The following is a 19,724-nucleotide window of genomic DNA, read 5'->3' on the forward strand; positions in this document are numbered from 1 at the left end:
TGGAGTTTGCTAAATGCCACTGGAACTGTTCTTAGATCAGAGGAAATTAAAACCGAGCATTCTGGCAACAAAACATTATAGGTGGGTTTGGCATATAATGAAGACTGCACTGAAAGGAACCTGATGTACAGTACATTGATAAGTGTGGTGTATTTATACAAAATCCCTGGGAAACCCATTTGGGTACATGACATCATAAAAATACCAGGACATTCATTCATTCATTATCTGTAACCACTTATCCAGTCTACTTGGAATCATTGGGCGCAAGGCAGGAATACACCCTGGAGGGGGCGCCAGTCCTTCACAGGGCAACACACACACTCACACCTACGGACACTTTTGAGTCGCCAATCCACCTACCAACGTGTGTTTTTGGACAGTGGGAGGAAACCGGAGCACCCAGAGGAAACCCATGCGGACACAGGGAGATCACACCAACTCCTCACAGACAGTCACCCCGAACGGGAATCGAACCCACAACCTCCAGGCCCCTGGAGCTGTGTGACTGTGACACTACCTGCAGCACCAACGTGCCGCCCATTACCAGGACATTTTAAATTTGGTTCACCTCTGCCAAGAAACTAAAAATGGTTAATCACTGGATCACGGTCCTGCTGGACTGGATCAAGCAGCACAATGATCCACAAAAATGGAGTGCTGAAAACAAATTCAATTTTCTGCCATGGTCACCTCAGTCCATCTGACCTCTATAGAAAACCTGTGGGGTGAGCTAAAGGGGAGAGCGTACATAGGAATGGTCTCAAATTCCCTGACTCTCTTACTAGGGTTGGGCGGTATAACAATAACACTGTATACCATGGTATTCAAAAATGTGGACGGTACCTTAAAATGAAGGCATGGTGTGTGTGTGGTGCGTCAAATTTCGGTTCTGTGTCTGTAAAAGTTGGCTAAAATGTTCATATGCATTTAAGAGAGCCACAGGGAGGGGGCGCTGTGGGAGCTCAATGACTGGTGATGTAAAGGTCTGAAAACGGGTGGAGAAAACACAAGCCCAGTACCCCACCGCAGTTGTTTAGCTCCGAGTTTGGGTTAAAAGTGAAAGGAATTAAGTCGTAAATAGACATAATTCTCAAAAAATCCATCGACTTTGTGCTCACAGGTATATGACTTTATCCTCCATGTGTGTTTTGAGCCTCAATTCGCTGAAACATCTGCTGTGCTGTGCTAAACCACAAGTGCCCTTTAGCGCCAGCTGTGCTTCTAAACAGTGTACACTGTCTCATTTTGCTTGTTTTTGAACTTTTCTGTTCCATCAGCAACCATTGCCGAAATTTGCTCTCCCAGAAATGGGTTTTTATCGTCAACACGTGTCGGTGTGCACTGTCGGGCTGTGTTTAGCTAATTTCACTTGACTTTGTGCTCAGATACAAGGCTCAGCGGCAGCCCTACAGAGCACCCCTCCCCATAATACCATATACCGAGATAAATCTTTTTAAACACAATAAAAAAATTGTCTATTTCTCATTTATTTGTATATTTCAGATTTATTTATTTTGAGATTAAACTTCTTCAACTAAAGATGAATTTCTTGCAATCCTTTCCATTCATCTGTACAATATAACTGTACCATTAATTGTTGAATAAATAATAAAAAACCTAGAAAACCTCAGTAGACTATATATATATATATATATTTTTTTTTTTACAAACAAAGGTCTTTGTCTGCACTTTGGCCTCCTGTCCACATAAAAACAGTGTTTTAGGTCTCTGAAAACTAAGGTTTTCCAAAACACTCTCCATGTTGGAGATTTTTAAAATCCTTTGTCAGCGTTCTCATTGCATGAGTATAACAGATATTTTTGGAAACGCTGACACCACATACATGCTTTTCTCTGGCTGAAATTCAAATAGCTCTTCATTTCCTATATAATTAATTACATAAGTCATAAACACAGAGGTTTAATCTCAAATGACTCCATACTCCCTATGCAGTGCCCTACGAGAGTCAAAAACTTACTGAATCCTGCTCTTAATCGTGCATTATATATTTTTAATCAAATATATGTTATATTTTTTAATTTCAGAGTCCCACATATGAATAAAGAGCAGGATTCAGTAAGGTTATGTCTTGCGTAGGGCACTGCAAAGGGAGTATGGAGTGATTTGAGATTAAACCTCTGTGTTTCTCTCATACTTTGTGGCGTTTCCATGTCTATCGTTAAGAGGTACGTTGGCCCTCTACTGGACTGGCATGATAATGGCACAATTTTTGTATTTGTCTGGATGGGGGTATTTTCAAAGTCGGAGTGAGGAAAATCTCAGTTTTTAAAAATACCCCGATCCATGTGCACGGGGCCTAAATGTGGAGTCTCAGATCATGATGCAGGAAACCTGTCAAACACACCTGTGATAAAGACCATCACAAACAACAGAGTTTACTGCAAGAACAGCGAACAATATCCAAACGGTCTCAAAAAGACCTTAACGATATACAGAAAAAACCTGCACAACCATGCCATCCCATGTGGGGTTGCCAAACACAGCTCACTGTCTTCTGATGAAGTGCCTGCCGACAGCAACAGCAGGAGTTCTGAACTGTAGCGAAGCCTCTTAACCCAGTGCTTAAAAACTCAGTGAACACTGCTTCACCTTACAGCAGGACAATGACCTCAAACATACTTCTAACTACAGAGAGGATTCCTTATGAGACAAGTCTACCAAATAAACCACACAGGGCATTCTTCTCTAATACTACAACATGAAGGTAAAAAGCTCTACAACGAATGAACTGAAAAGATGATTAGCATCAAAGAAGGCATCCAGCCAGAGCTCTTTGTTGCTTTATGTGGCAGGTAGGTTTACAATAAATCACTAAGGACCCCAAGCTAAATGGGATATGTATATAAAACAGTTTCAGGCATGAAGATGTTTAGATGATATATGCATGCACATACATTTTTTAACATGAGGACTTCAGTGATATCGGCACATTTCATATCATGATCAGGACGGATGATCCTAAAAGATCCCAGAACCCAGTGTCTTGTTACGTCTGTAGTTTATTTATTTAGATTAAACTGCTATTCAGATTACCCAGCCATCGTTAACAACTGAAAAATCTCATACTTATATAGTAAAAGAGAAAAAATTACAACAATGATATTTTCAATAAGTGTCGCAGTCACACAGCTCCAGGGGCCTGGAGGTTGTGGGTTCAATTCCAGCTCCGGGTGACTGTCTGTGAGGAGTCTGGTGTGTTTTCCCTGTGTTCGCGTGGGTTTCCTCCGGATGCTCCGGTTTCCTCCCACAGTCCAAAAACACACGTTGGTAGGTGGATTGGCGACTCAAAAGTGTCCGTAGGTGTGAGTGTGTGAGTGAATGTGTGTGTGTGTGTGTGTGTGTGTGGGTGTTGCCCTGTGAAGGACTGGCGCCCCCTCCAGGGTGTGTTCCCGCCTTGCGGCCAATGACTCCAGGTAGGCTCTTGACCCACCGCGACCCTGAACTGGAGAAGTGGTTACAGATAATGAATGAATGAGTGAATATATTCAATAAGTTATAGTTAGGAACAGACTTGGTCCATTCGCAAATGACACTTTACCACTGCATGGTACCTACAGAGATACTTGTCAATCACACTTATTCAGTCCCTGCTCGTGCCTGGTTCCAACCGTGTTCAAACCGAGTAGGTACTAAATGGTGACGTGTAAACCCTGCAGATCCCTGACTGGCCAGAGAGACATGTCAATCACCATTCAAATCCAGCACAAACTTGCCGCTTGTAAGATCTCTACAGTTATAGCAGCTTTCACATTTATTTTTATCGGACTCACAACGGCAGCTCGTAATTTTACCTTGAGGTATTCTGAAGATTCTTAAATGCTCCTTGGGCTAATGGCCGAAAGCCAAGCATGCATCAAGGACAACCAATTTGTGAGAACAGGGGTGCAGAGACATGTTCAGTCCAACAAAACAGAAACAACATGTGAATACACGATGAGTAAACAGCACCTAAATGTCACCGGTCCCATTCAGGCAGCTGTGCTAATGGAATAGAGACAAGCTTTAAATGAGCAGAGCCGTGCGGAGTCGAGTTGAGTAGAGCCAGACTCATGCGGTGGAAAAGCACCAATATTTCTGCTGTTTTGCTTTTCCACTAAAAAAAAAAAAAATACGGTCCCTGCTCACACACGATTCTAAGTGGTTCTCACCACGAAATGCAGACATCCAGCATAAACTACCAATGGTAATATCTCCAGTTTGCAGCAGTCATCAAATATGTTTTTCTCTGGCTCACAACAGCAGTTCCTGTAAGTACGCTGACACATTTTTATTCAAAATAAAAAACAAAACAACACCCACAACCACATGCAAATACACCATGAGTAAACGGCACTTAATGTTACAGCCACTGTTGTTGTGGACTTCAAAGCCTACAGCACCTGTTACATACAGGTTTTTGCAACATCAGCTACATTTTGCAAAAAAACGACCAGGGACTGAAAAGTGTGACGTACTCTGCGCTCTATAAGTCTCTGCTTGTGCCATCAATGATACTCTGGCATAATGATTCATATAATTAAGGAGATGGTGTCAGCAAATGCTCTTCTAGGAACTTTAGGCAAATTATAAGTTACATCATTTTCAGAAAACAACACTGAGGGTGACACCTTATTACCTGCACCCCTGGGCAAGCTGTGACTGTGTATAATCTGGATGACCTCCAAAATATAATCTCAGAGGATGAGAGGAGGGATGAGGCAAGGGGAAAAGGTACAGGATTAACAGAGAGAAAGTAAGGCAGTAACTGGGACTAAGGGTGCATCATCCATGGTTGAAATGTTATTCACTAATAAACTGAAAAATGTAAGTATTTTCAGCCTGATATTTAATTAATTAGGAATGATTACAACTGGTATCTTTGCACATAGATGCACTGACTCATGTGTAGTCCCTAGCAGGAAATTTGCCTTTACTGCAGCTTGGGTTTCATCTTTGAACTTGGTTTTCTTCCTAATACATTCAGTAATACTGAGCAGCATCTTTGTCTGATAGCGCCTTTTCATTTTTTCCATTTTGTCAGTAACAAGTTCATGCCACACATCCTTTAAGACTGGGTTGTTGTTTTAATACTGAAAGGATGAATGCAAACACCTGTGGAGTCAGATCAGAAGCAACTAAGCTTGATTTTCTCCTGTCGCTCAAAGATGAAGCCTTTAAGTAATGTGTATCAGGTGGTCTCCAGAGGAACAGACTTCCATCATCTCTTTACTCTTCAAATAAAAGCAAACGGACCTCTGTCCTTTTCTGTCTATTGTAAGATGTGAATGAAGCATGTATGCACACATACACACACGCTCCCCTCCCCCACCAGCACATACAGTCTCACTTTACCATTCTCTCTCTCGCCAAAAGCCCAGACTGTGATTATTGTGCTGGCCCCTCCCTCACAACCCTGCTCTACCACTCCGCGTTGCTCTCTCACTGCCTCACTCCTTCACTTTCCACTGTGCTCTCTCGCTCAGCACTCTCTTGTGCACTTACTGTCTCACTTCTCTCCCCCTCCCATTCTCTCTCTGCTGTGCACTCGGCTCATTCACTCATTCTGTCTCTCTTATGCACTGTCTCACTGCTTTTCTGCTCTCTCTCTCAGTCTCATGGTCTGTCTCCCTGCTTTCCTGCTTGCTCTCTCTCTCTCTCTCTCTCTCTCTCTCGTCTGCCCTTCCCCCACTCTCTCCTGCAGCTCACTGGCTGTGGATCAACACTCACATACCTCAGTGCATTGTGCTTTTCCAACACAGTACCAAAGACACACGTGTTCTTGTACACACGCGCACACACACACACACGCACGCACACACCTGTTTCCTAGGACAATAAGTTTATTAGCTTTACAAGACTAAAAAAATGTTGTCTATTAAAAAGATGAAGTTCTGATTTTCTGTCAAAGTCCTTTATTTGCACATTTTAATCAATATGTTCAAAAAATATAAATAATTTTAAATATAAATGGGGTTCTTGAATGGCACAACTGTGTTGACACTTGGAGACTGGACAGGGAAGACCAAACATGATGCTAGCTTATAATATAAGTATCTGTTAGCTTTGGCATAAATAGAATTGGGCCATTAGTGTTCTCCTCCAAGTGTGTTCAAGTGTCCAGTGATGTGTTGTTAGTGGTAAAAAACTAAACAAATAAACAACAGCATTTCCCATGTCTTAGAGAAACATGCTGCCTTCACGCCCCCAAATTGGAAGCGTTGTATGAATAAATTAATAAAACAAGAACTAGTTAACGGATATTTCCTACAAAATGCACTATAGAGCACCACAGGTCATTCCTACCTGTGGTCATCAAACTCTGTAACTCCTCTGTCAATGTGTGGCACTATGGTTCATCGGTGCAATATTCAATACCAAATTATACTGTTCATATGTGCAATAAGAATAATAATGTAGCTATTTTTTTAATTATGTGTGCAATAACTCTTATTGTTTTACAGAAATAGTTGCAATGGTAATGTTCTAATAAATCACAATAAAGAATTAAACAGAAAATAATAATTCCTTCAAATTACAGAGTCTTGCTCAAATAATAAGCTAAAAGTACTATGTTTTTCACATGATGCTTTTAGCAACATGGTACCAAAGGAGTTTACTTTACTGTGGTGCAGGGTTCAAAGATTCAGCTCATGGAGGGTCAGTGTCCAGCAGACCCTGGTGATTCCACAGCTTTAACACACCCACTAAACCTGGCACTTAACAGAGGTATTGAATGAAGTGTTTTTGTGTAGAGATATCACCAACTATATTTGGACAGCTCTCCAGGACAGGAAATGAAGAACTGCTCTAATGTAATAGAAATACCAATTAATGACTGAATGGTGTGTCCATTTGCATCGTTTTTATATTATAATAAATTTAAGGAAGTCTGAAGCTGACCTTCATTCAATCTATTTTCTCCAACTTGATTAAATCACCATCAGCACACACGAAGACCTCAGTGGGCACTCAAAATCGTTTTGTGCGATAATTTAAACACGGGAAACTTAACTGAATTCCACATTTAATTAATATTTTTGTTCATTTCTTTTAAACATCTGACTGCAGCTGCAGTGAGAGGACCATGTGAACTATAAAAAACAGAAATACACCACGTTTGAGAGGAGCTTGGCTGAGCATCACTTTGCATTCAGGCTGCAGTGAACCCACAGCTCTTTCAGTTCTTCAGAAGAAGACAACTGTGGCCAACAAACCCCGTAATTAACAGGAAACCTGACGGTAGCCCTGTACACGGAGCACAGGTTCTACCCAAGAACTGATGAACTTATATAATTATACCGTAAAAATTAAAGTTAATACACGATTATTTGCTTGGACTTTTCGTTTTAGAGAATAATAAATGTATAAAAAGTGTTTTCACCATTCAAAATTAAGATTTAATTCAAACATTTTATTTTATGCAGTTGTGTAGCAAAATGTGTTGCAGGGATCTGACACATTTTGGGTTGGCTGGCCATACAGATCCCAGGAGAAACATGGGAGCATATAACCCTTCATTTTTTGAGACATATTTTAGCCAAGTTACTGATCAGATTTTGTGTCATATTTAAAATACACATGGAATCTCTGTTTTAAATTTTTCAATCTAATGAACCAGAATTTGGAAGGAAAATCTGAAGAGTACAAATAGTTTAAAAACATAAAACTCCACCTGAAATAAAATGTGTATTAAATGAATATCAAATTCACCATCACATTCACACATTAAAAAAATTAACCTATACATTATTATAAAACCGTCAGCAGATTTTAGTTTCTGAAAAGGGGTCTTAATTAGGATTTTGCAATCTACGGTTCTTCGTAATGACCTTCTGACACAGGACAAAGCCCAAACCACTACACCAGTAATAGGACAGTGAGAACGTGAATATAGAAGTCCATGAGGTGAAAGAGAGAAGAGCACAGAGCAAAGTTTCAGTCTGGTTTCCTGTAAGTCAAAGGGGATCTCCATCCAAGCCTGCGTTTTACCTGCTTCACAGTTCTCTTCAACGACTGCCTACTCTGACAACGGCATTCATGGCAAATGAAAAAAGAGAACAGGTGATGACCTGCTGGGCAGCACAAAGAGCTACAGCTGCCCCCCCCCCTCCCTCCCCATCAAATCAAAGCATTCTCACACTCTCAACTATTAGGGGACTTTAAGGAAGGGTCTATTCACTTTTTTTGTACAGTGACATATGTATCAAAATTAAAAAGCACTACTATATAAACATCTTCATCCAAAATTAACGGAGTGAACACGTGCATTTGTGCTGTTTAACGCAGATGCAGCTCTTGGCACATTTAAATAAAATGCTAGGATTGAGCATTCTGACTAATGTTTGTGTATCAGTAAAAGTTAATGAATTAATGTTTGGTTAACAATGGGGAAAGAAAAAAAGGGCCTCAGCTGACCCTTCAGATAATGAGTTAACACCACCATCTGGATCATCTTCATTGAGAAACGTAACACAAAAAAACAAACATTTTACACAAAGAAAGCAACACCTGAATGTTTTGCTCATCCAGAATACAATATACACATCAGCAGCTATCAATCAAATCTGGACATGCATCTGATACTGATCACTTTTAAGCAATTAACCGCTGACAGGAGACATTCTGATACCATCATGAATCCTTTATTTCCCCCAAAGCCTGCAGCTGGACTGGACAGGAGGGAAAAAAAACCCTTCAAGAATCTGAGACTAATGAAGGATAAGAATGTTTTATAGTGAGAGAGAGAGAGAGAGAGAGAGAGAGAGAGAGAGAGAGAGAGAGAAATGAGATAGTATTTCTGAACTAATCATAAACAGCCTTCATCAGACAATTCTCTTCTGTTTACTTCTTCAGAGATCTGAACCAGATTGATTATCCAGGTAAAGAACTGAATCTGAGAAGAGAATCATTTCAGCCTTTGATGAAGAGCGCTGAATGAATCAAGGCTTTAGATCTAGAGGTTGGAAATTACAGAGAGGAACATCTGAAACATCCCTTTCATTTCTCTCTCTCTCTCTCTCAAATATTTCTCTATGAAGCACTGCAGTGGTTTAAAACGAAATCATTGAGGGTTAAACCCAATAAATTAGTACAGGAGCTACTGCTGCCAGATAGGAGAACATCTGCTGAGGACAGATAGAGACATGGGGAGCGAGGGGGGAAAGAGAGAGAGAGAGAGACAGACAAGGAAAAAAAGAAGGGAAAGGTAGGATGCACAGAGAGGCAGGGAAAGGAGATGGGAAGGTGATTGGGGGACAGACTGAGACAGAAAGAGAGACTGAGAGAAACAGGCAGATAGAGAAAGTGAGAGACAAGCGAGAGAGAGTGAGAAAACAAGAGTGAAGGAAAGAGAAAGGTGTTAGAGAGAGAGAAAGCAAGAGAAGGTGAGGGAGAGACAGGATTCCATTAAAAGCAGCACAGTGATGAATCTGGATGGTTTTTTGTTGTGTTTGGCTCTTTTACCCACACAACTTTTCTCAGAAAGAAGAAAAAAAATAACCCTCAAGCACCAAGAAATATTCTTCCCTACAAATTACATCTGGGTATAGTTCTCAGGAACAGAAAGAACAAAAATCACTTTTATGGTTAAAAATACAGGATCGTCCTCCTTTTCAATCAATATCACATGAGTCACCCACACAGGAACATTCCTCTTTAAAATGCAGCTCCAAGATCCTCTCAAAACTGATACGTACGAACACTCAGACCTGCAGGAACTGACCATGGCTAATAATTCAGTTTATAATAAACATTAACCAATCGTGTTTATATTTCTGATCTAGTTCACCAACTAAAACCTACTAAGCTCCAAGGTGTCCCCAGCTGTAAGATTTCACCGCATCGCCAGAGCAACCATCCCTGTTCCGAGAGAGTGACCAGAACGTCCGTCATTATAAACAATCCCTCCCATTTTAATACCCGTCCTTGCCTGATGAGAAAACAGTGGGTCCTCATTCACAGTTTATAATCTACCATTTAAAATGGATGAATTTTGAACGTCTGTAATGGTCTGTCACCAACATTTCCCCACTGTTTCCAAACATCTGCTTAACAGACTCTTTCTAGGAGCCTGTTGTAATGTTGAACTGAGAGAGAAATTCTGATGCTTCCATATTTAATTGTATATTTGTGTTTATCATATTTTAATAATTGAGCTTGTTTTTATAACCAAGACGACCAGGAAGATCTGGCTTTAATAGTGAAATACTTTCATTTACCATTTAAAACTTGATTTTTGGTCTCTATTTGAAAACTGCACTGCTGTATATATATATATAATTATCTCTATTATATCTATTATCTATTATACCTGTCTAGCTCTATTACTAAGCAAACTAAGCTACTATATTTCTAACCATGACAAAGCACCAGCCTTGGGGCTTAAAATTCATCGCACAAAACGGAAATCTTAGGGAGTTTTCACAAAACGTTCTCAGTTCTGTAAATGGTCCCTGAGAGGAAACCAACAGCTAAAGACCTCAGTGATTATTGTGTGCACATTGTAAAGAAAGCTTGGGTCTTTTTGATGTTCTTCAACGCTGATAAGATCTCAGATGAATGACTGTGCTCTGAGAACTCAGACCTCACCAGGGTAAAGCTGAGCCATGTTCAAACCCATATAAAATATTTCAGAAAATCTTAATACATTCATGTTTCATCTAAAACATTTTGAATGTTGTATTTATTACACTACATAATATCAGTTTGCTGGCGTTTATAAAAGCAAGAAGTCCTTTGAACTTGTTTTACAGTGATTTCAATAACCGCTGTAAAAACATGCGTGCTTCTGGCAGGTTCTTGCTTCAATATTCTCCTCCGTTTGCAAGTGAGCACAAACCCACAGGCAGCTTTTATCCTGAGCAGTGTTTTTACCTGCATGCTGGGAGACTGCAGCTATACATGTACGGTGACGAGTAGGCACGAATTTCTATAACAATAAAGCAAAACACAAAGAAAACTGGGGCTAAGACTTCCGTTTTCACAATGCATGAGTCAGTGGGACCAAAAGCTGATCTACAAACTTTATTGTACTGAGAAAAACGTGACATTTTTCATGTCAAATACATATAAGTTACAGGTTCTGTAATGTTTTCAATTCAAATATAAGCTAACTAATTTTAAAGGCTTCGAAAAGTGTAGCAGAATTTACACGGATGGAGAAAAATACTATTGACCTGTGACTATCTCTTACAAGACCATGTATCAACGCATTATTTGAGCTCTGAATGTCTGCTTGAATAAACTCACGTAAACACAAGAACATAATGTTTGAAATTTATCAAGAAAAAGCAGCTACAAGCCCATGGCTTTAGAATCACCACTTTTAAATCAAGCTAAAAGAGTTTCTAAAAATGCGAAGTGACTTATTTTTGTTTTTATTTAATTTTATTTGCATTATTTAATAGATACTTCAGATAGTCAATGTTTTCTGCCTGCATCCATTATGATAAAAAAAGTGTATATTTAAAATAAACTGTTCCAAAATAACAGCGTTATCGCCCGGCACTGAAAATGAATCTAACCAGGAGGTGCCTAGAGTCTTGCCTCTAAACTGAATTAACTTTGATTTTCCGCAGATATAACAAGCATATGGTACAGGAACCAAAATCCCCATGTGCATAAATTTGAAATTTGACACTGATCTACAGTATCCATGGGCACTGTTCTGCAATACCAGGGCAAGCTCCACATCTACCTGAACATCAATCTCAATTCAGCAGGTAACCGGTGCAATCCAATGTACAGCTTCATTATATGAGTGACTCTTCTATCTGAGACTTACAGAACAATTGGTCAGAAACGCTCAGCCTTTCCTCGACTTTCAGATTAAAAAGTGTATGGTAAAGGTACAACAGGGGTTTTAAAATCCAGTGTGTTCCCTAAAGATACATTACATTCTCTTCTCCAGAACTGTGTAAAATGAAAGAACATAAGTCCTGGAGATGACAAAATTCCCTCATTAATGGTACTGAATATATACCCTTGGGGTTACCGCCACAGCGACAATTTTTCTGACAGTGGAACCAATGTACAGCTTTCATGCAACAGCAACAACACAATCAGGACGCAACGTTTCACACCTCAGCCCTGGCCCAAATTGAAAGCTCTAAGACGGTTGCTTTTTTATTAAATTTAGCCCAATGTTAATCTCCAAATCTTTCCACTCCACTCCTCCTCTTCTACCACTGACACAGACTGCACACTGCTTGAGCTACTAAAGCTGAGGCTGAGGACATCCACTTCACAAATATCAACCTCAAGCAGAGAAGACTGGAAGAGGCAAAAAATGATCCCTATGATGGATTGGGGTGTGGGGGCATTCCACTATGCAGATCTTCTTCCATTATCCAAATAACTCAAGCCCAAAGTCAAGTTCCGGGAAGATCTGAACTAAATGACTACATGCAGACATGTCAGACTGTCTTACTGAAGCTTATGTAGTTTTACTTATTCCCTTACACCTTCTTCACTCTCTGAGGGTTTCTGGTGTCCATGCACGATCAGTCAGGAGTCCACCTACACAACTATATCGTTAACACATTACACATTTGTCTAGAGAGCACAGGCCTCTAGAGACAGCAACTTTTCCAAATATTATACATTCAACATTTTTATGTTGAATACATTGGAAATCAGAGGTATTTTTCCAGGTAGTCAAATTTGTTTCTGATTTATTTAACATTTAAATAACTAATCAAAGTCTCTGGTAGCCCAACAGGTAGTGTCGCTAGGGTTCCCCACCTCCAGACACTTTCTGTGCATGGTTTGAGGTGTTCTCCCCATCTCTGTGTGGGTTTCCTCCAGATGCTCTGGTTTCTGTCGATTGCTCATACAGTAAAAAACACATACTAACTTAACAGACAGAGAGAGAGAGAAACAAAGAGAGAGATGGTGGTTGAGGTGGGGAGGGGGAGGTCAGGTTGTGTTCTGTGATGAGCAGACAAAGTCTTTTAACGCATCATCTGCAAGGTGACAATGAATTGGAAATATCAGGGATTTCAAATCTGCCAATTAGCCTTGGGCTAAACAATTTGCCACCAATTCCCTTTAAAGCACATACATACTTTAATGTCTTGCTTTTGTACTTACTCAAGTGGCTAAAAGGCTAACATTTTAAAAACGTACATTGTCTAAACCATGCCAGGAGAAACAAGATCTCAAAAAGATGTGAACTTTCTTATTTTATTGTCATGCAAGGTCACCCACCTTTCAGTTTGAAACGGATCTAGAAATGGATTCAGAAACTATGTACGGAAGCTGATAAAAGCATGGGCTAAACTGTCCTCTCTCTGCTCTCCCCATATGGCTCAGCTGGTTATAGACACAAGCCTAAATGAGAATCAAGGACAAACAGTAGGTCAAAGTGAAGGACAGTGAACATTACAAAACAGAGCCCGTGGACTACACCAACTAAACAGAAGGCTACTTCAAACAAATAAGAAATGAAGAACCTAGAAGCCAGACGCAGTCCAGGCCTCTGAGCACAGCATACACACATGTGGGAGCATGCGTGCACACACATAAACACACACCTACACCAACTGTTAATATATAACATTTGAAACAGTGTAGGAGAGCTTCCTCCTCCAAGCTGCAAACTTAGACGGTATAAAGTTTCAATATCCTGCTTAGCTTCTAATGAACAGGGGCTTTCTCCATCACCTGTTCTGTGTTAAAACATGTTGTTTAAATTAGTAGGTAACAAACGGGGCGAATTGAATGCATTAGCTGCTGATTATCACCTGTTTAAGCAAATTGGCATTTCCCATTTCAAAACAGTTTAGTGACATTTAGAACAGAAACCACAAGTTCACAAGCACCCATCTATACCAGCTGGACACAACGCAGCATGTAGAGGGCCAGGCTCTCATTTAGACAATTCACATACACAGCACAGTGTGAGGCTGCGTCTGATTGCTCCAACTCAGTTATAAATTAGTTTATGACTCTATTTACAAAGTGCTAAGATCTTGATAAAGAAAACTAAAACAAAAGTAAGATTGTAAAAGCCTCTTGCAACTTAAAAACCACATTTGACAAAATTGTGATAACGATATTAAAAAGATTAATCTTTTGGACATAATCTACATTTATTTGCACTGCAGAGAAAATTTGCATTCATATCTATAGGCTTTATAAATGCAATTAACTGGGGAAAAATGCACCCTAAATATTCAGCTCCTCCTGTGTACAATAATATTAGGGACTTGAGTCCCACATCCATATTTTCTCCAAATGTAACTGTCCAGTACTGAAGGTATTAAATAAACAGAAGAATTAATTATAATTATTCACAATTAAAATTCACTTCCACATTTTCAGATCATAAACACAAATACTTCTCACAATGTCACAAGACATTCAGATCATAATAATGGTGTTATGAGAGTGAGAGAATGGGGTGAGTGTGGGAGGGAGAGAGAGATGAGTGATGGTGGGTGAGAGTGAGGAGAGAGGGTGAGGAGGAGGAGGAGGAGAGTGCGATGGGAGAGAGAGAGAGAGAGAGAGAGAGAGAGAGAGAGAGAGAGAGAGAGAGAAAGAAAGAAATAGCGCGGTTGAAGATAGAGGGTGAGAGAGAACGCGAAATAGAGCCTTCTGGCAAGTAGTGCTGTTATTAGCTTAGCTGCGCTAGCTGATTCTGTATCACATTCACATTAATTACAAAACAGAACACACCAAAGAGTGCTCTGGTAGTGGCCTATAAAACAAACGTGTATCTGAACAGTCCTCCACATGGCCTTTGAACATAACTCTGAGAGAGCCAGAAACTTGGCTGTACCCCTGAGGAGAGACAGCTGTGGACATCGCGCTCACCCACCTCGCTCACTGGCTGTAGCGCTCTCCGCTGTCTGTCTCTCTCTCTCAAACACACACACACACGCGCAAACAAACAACTTCTTGCTTTCAGAACCTGGTGTCAATATAATAGTACAGTACCTGTCTAGCACTTTAATAAGAAAAGATAGGCTGTAATTTATTAAATCTACTCCCGGTCTCCCTGTCTGTCTGCCTGCCTCCCCGTCTCCCACTCAGGCTCTCTCTGTTTCCTTCTGTTTCCCTTATCAGTCTCTTTCTCTCACTCCCCGTGTGTTTCTCCCTCTCTCTTTTTTCACACACTCTCTCTCTCTCCATAGTCACCCTATCTCTCTCAACATCAACAATAACATGTTAAAGCTACCGCTGCCCAACAACAACCATAAAAGCCGCGACGGCTTCAATCTTCAGCCCTGCCGCCCGCAAAAAGCTCACAGAGCTCGAGTTAAAGCCTACTCGCTGTTAGCGAACATCTCCGCTACTCAAACCGACACCACCAGGGCTCTGAGCTCCTAATCTCAACGTTAATCGGAGCGCAACGCTTTACCTTCAGTTCCGCACTCTCCGCCATCTTGTAGTTCCTAGCGCAAGCGTGACGTAGGGCCGGCACGTCACGCCGCTGCGTCACCGCGCACGCTTCCAAAGGTAACCGCCCACCGCAAGGCCAATCAATTACCCGCCAATTACGGCCCAGTGATTATGGCGTTCATACCTGTTCTCAGTGAAGCGGAGTAGGCAGCGCAGTCAGACAGAGGGGCTAACAGAGGGACATAAGACCCTTACTTCGACTGAACTGTGCCAATGTGACGTGGGGGGCATTTTTTAACATGATTAAAAAGGCATATATGATACTCATGATTTTAAAGACCCTCCTCTAGCCAAAAAAAAAAACCAAAACAAAACAGGGTTTTAACTTTTTCTGTGTGTGGTTGGCCCGTTAGAAGTTTATACGTTTTTTATATGTTTCGGGGGGGGGGGGGGGGTTTGGCTTCAAAATTGCAGCGTTCCCCAGAAGGCTCTCAAACATGCTAATTCAGACACTTGGTTTCATATGTCCCAAACCTAAGGATCCACTCATTTATTAATTTTCTCTAAAAACTTATCCAGTTCGTAGTGGGTCCTGTTTTGCCTGTGTGACAGTGACACTACCTGTTTTGCCGCCATGACACCCCCTAAAGGGCCAGTCCCTTCAATGCGAGTGTGGATAGGTCTTAGAAAACTTCATGGTACCATTTTCAACTGGTATTAGAAGAAGTGTTAATTTATTAATCCACTTGGCATAAATGATTCTCTGCATTTAACTAATCCATGGTAGTGAACAACAGAGGAGAAGATACAGCTCATTCACTTGCCTCTCCCCCATCTTCCTGTTGGTACTGTGGCTCAAACCAGCACTCTTCTAGTCCCAAGCCCATCTCTCTTACTTTAAGGCCATGGCTGCCCCACAGCTGATGTTTTTAATTTTTTTTTCTTCCTTTCAGCCTGTCTGCAAAAGTGGAAGAGAGTAGTACACAATAAAAAGAACCACACTACAACCATTTACCATAACGTGAATCCACTAACCATTAATTAGCCAGTACACCTGCTTTCAAACAAGAGTAGCAAACAGTGCAGACAAGTGCTAGCTGTGCTTTATTACTGTGTTTTATTTCAGTGCTGTACTCCAACTGTAGAGTTCTGTTTCTTCTGTCCTGACCAAACCAGACTAGTTTTTACAAGTGTCTCTCATCTCTTTTGCTATTGGACACATTGAGTTGAGGCTTGAGTTATCTGGCTAAACTGAGAAATCCTGCTTTGAGGACCAGCACCCAGGTTCAGCATAAGAAGGACTTGATCACAAACCAGGCCCAAATTATTCACTGTGTTGCAAGAAATGCACCAACCACGGGTCAGCAATATTATACACAGATTGTAAATGTTCTGCTACTTTTTGGTATGAAAACCTTAAACATCTGGCAACCCCTGCATCAAACTATACAAAGCAAAACTATTATATCCCAGTTCCAGTTTTCTAGCCTCTATTCCATTCCACTCAATCACAGCAATAGCTAAGGCAGAGACTCTTAAATTGGAGGCTGAGGCCCCCTGGGGGCCGCAGAGTGGTGGTGCTAATAAAGTCAACTGTATCTTGTTATTTTATCTAGTTAATGAAATCTGCATCAGCTATATCAACATTGGAGCTTGTAAAAAATGTAAGGATTTATCAAATGTTATTAAAATGTAATATAAAAAAGGACTGGATGGGTTTATGATGCCCTGCAATGGACTGATGCCTCTCCAGGGTGTGTTCCTGTGAAGGATTCCTGCTAGGCTCCAGACTCGCGACACCAATCGTGATAAATCAGTTACAGAATATGAATAAATTAATACTATAAGCCCCACTCACTGGGCTATTGGAAGAGTCCTAAAACTGTACAATGACAGATAAGCAAAATGCTGCAGAAATTGTAAAAAAAAAGGAAAGAAAGAAAGAAAGATAGAAAGAAAAAGAAAAAGAGCATTGTTCTTATAAGAAATGGTTCTTGTTGGAAGCAAGTGAGAGCGAGGAGGGTGCAGTGACAGTTACTGTGCACAAAAGGGAAATTCGAAGTGTGATAACTGCAGAGCTAAGGGGAACTTTCAGGTCTGAGAAATGGAGAAATGCAGAGATAATGAACATAAATCCTTAGTGTTATACACAACTGTGCAGTGTATTTCCAAGCCCTCCCACAAGATTAAGGTGCTTTCTCTTCCCTAATGCTGCATTTGCAGTAAAATGTCAAATTTCAGTAAAGTCTACCTTAATTACCTTTCATCTCCACCCCCTAAAACTTAATTAATCTCAGATTTTCTCAATTCAGTGACTTTAAAAGGACATCACATACTGTATGTCCATTTGTAAGAATTCTGAAAATGAATAAATAAAAATAACGGCAGGCTTATAATTCACTTTGTTAAAGTAAAACTTTTATTTTTATAGTAAAGATGATATTGGTCATATTGGTATGTTGTATAGCATGATAGCCCTTGTTTATGTAAAGCTCACACCCAACAACAGACGCTGTTGGTATGAGATTCAGAATGAAGAAAACCATAATATAATATTGCAGCATTCAAATAGCCAGAGCGCAGGATTCAACTAACCAGTTTGTTCACTGGTTTTAACTTGTTAGTCAGGGTTCAAGATTCAGTCAATCTACCAAATGGCTGCATTTCAGTAGCCAATCAGAATGCGAGATAAATAGGCCAATCAGAGTGCAGGATTCGTTCAATCAGTCAATTCGCCTGGTTACTCTGTCAAATCAAGATTCAAGGAACCAATCAGATCAGAAGCCTTGCCAAAGAAGTATTGTTCAAAATAACATCACTGACATCCTATGGATATGTAAAGCCCACTCTAAACGATGTATAGGCTCAAGATTCAGAGTTAAAAAATAAAATAAAGACAGATTGCGGGATTCAAATAATCAGACTAACCAGATAATCAGAACAGAACAGAACACAGCCAATAGGAATGCACGACACTTTCACGCAGTCGCAACAGGATTCAAATAGCCAATCAGAGACAGGACTCGTTCAGCCTCAGGACTTAACAATAAGATAATAGGTTTAAACTCACCTATTATAGTGCAGGGTTCAAACACGCGGCTATTCAGTCAGCCAATCAGACTGCAGAATTCACAGATCGGAACATTTTTAACAAAACATACTAAACAAGCTGGAACTACAGGAACACAAAGGATCCATTCGCGGAGTGAAAAATACATTATCCCCGCTGCCTCCATTAGAAACATGAACCACTTCTTTACTCACATTAACACTTGTTATGAACTATAGAATCCATTATATCTGTAGCTAAGCCTACTGGGCTTTGGCTTATAACTTTATAAGAGACAGAAAGTGGTAAGACTCCTACTAGTCATCAAATAAGAAGCTATTGCAGGGTTGAGAAAACAACCAATTGGATAGTGTTTTTTTTTATATAGACCCACTAGATGGCAGCATTGTTTTAGAGTAAAACGTCTGTAAATCAGGCCGTTATAGTCCATTAAAATCTATGTGGATACCTTTCAGGCAAAGATCTTCAAATATTTATTCGTCTTCACTGGCTCGTTTCCCTTAAGTACTGCATATGCTCTTGTAAAACAGCCTCTGTGTCCTAGGTAGTGAAATCATCAGAGTTCAGTGGTGAACCTCTGCTCAAAGGCAGTTTGTGCTGTTCAAATGTAGCTGAGATTGTAGGCTCTTTGGAGGCAGTGTGTGTCTCATTAACTAGTGCCCTATCCCCTACATAGGTAGCTGTGTAAGGGCAGTATTGTAACAAAAATTACACTTCATAAAACAGATTTTATTTCAGACAATGATTAAATTAACGATCAATCCTATTATCCATCCATCCATCCATCCATTATCTGTAACCGCTTATCCAGTTCAGGGTCGCGGGGGGTCCAGAGCCTACCTGGAATCATTGGGCGCAAGGCGGGAATACACCCTGGAGGGGGCGCCAGTCCTTCACAGGGCAACACAGACACATTCACTCACACACTCACACCTACGGACACTTTCAAGTCACCAATCCACCTGCAACGTGTGTTTTTGGACTGTGGGAGGAAACCGGAGCACCCGGAGGAAACCCACGCAGACACGGGGAGAACACACCAACTCCTCACAGACAGTCACCCGGAGCGGGAATTGAACCCACAACCTCCAGGCCCCTGGCACTGTGTGACCGTGCCGCCCTCAATCCTATTAATATTACACAAATAATAAACCCCAACAAGAGGATTTTTACAGCTTAACAGAAGCTAAAAACATTAGCTAGCTAGTCTGTTATTCATGTTAGGAGGGATAGCATGACAAAAAATAAATAAACAAATATATATATATATATGATCAAGAGTTTTGTTCACGGTTATTTAGTTTTGAAA

General features: G+C 40.5%; 1 protein-coding gene across 1 annotated transcript in view; it reads right to left on the reverse strand.

The window, feature by feature from the left end:
- Positions 1–15,383, reverse strand: part of LOC136676739 (E3 SUMO-protein ligase PIAS1-like) — a 50,535-nt gene extending 35,152 nt beyond the window's left edge. The window contains exon 1 of the mRNA XM_066653939.1: positions 15,365–15,383. The gene's annotated coding sequence lies outside the window, so the exon portion shown is untranslated. The remainder of the gene's footprint in view (positions 1–15,364) is intronic.
- Positions 15,384–19,724: the final 4,341 nt, after the last annotated feature.

This window comes from Hoplias malabaricus, chromosome X2 (assembly GCF_029633855.1).
Source record: "Hoplias malabaricus isolate fHopMal1 chromosome X2, fHopMal1.hap1, whole genome shotgun sequence".
Taxonomy (NCBI): Eukaryota; Metazoa; Chordata; class Actinopteri; order Characiformes; family Erythrinidae; genus Hoplias; species Hoplias malabaricus.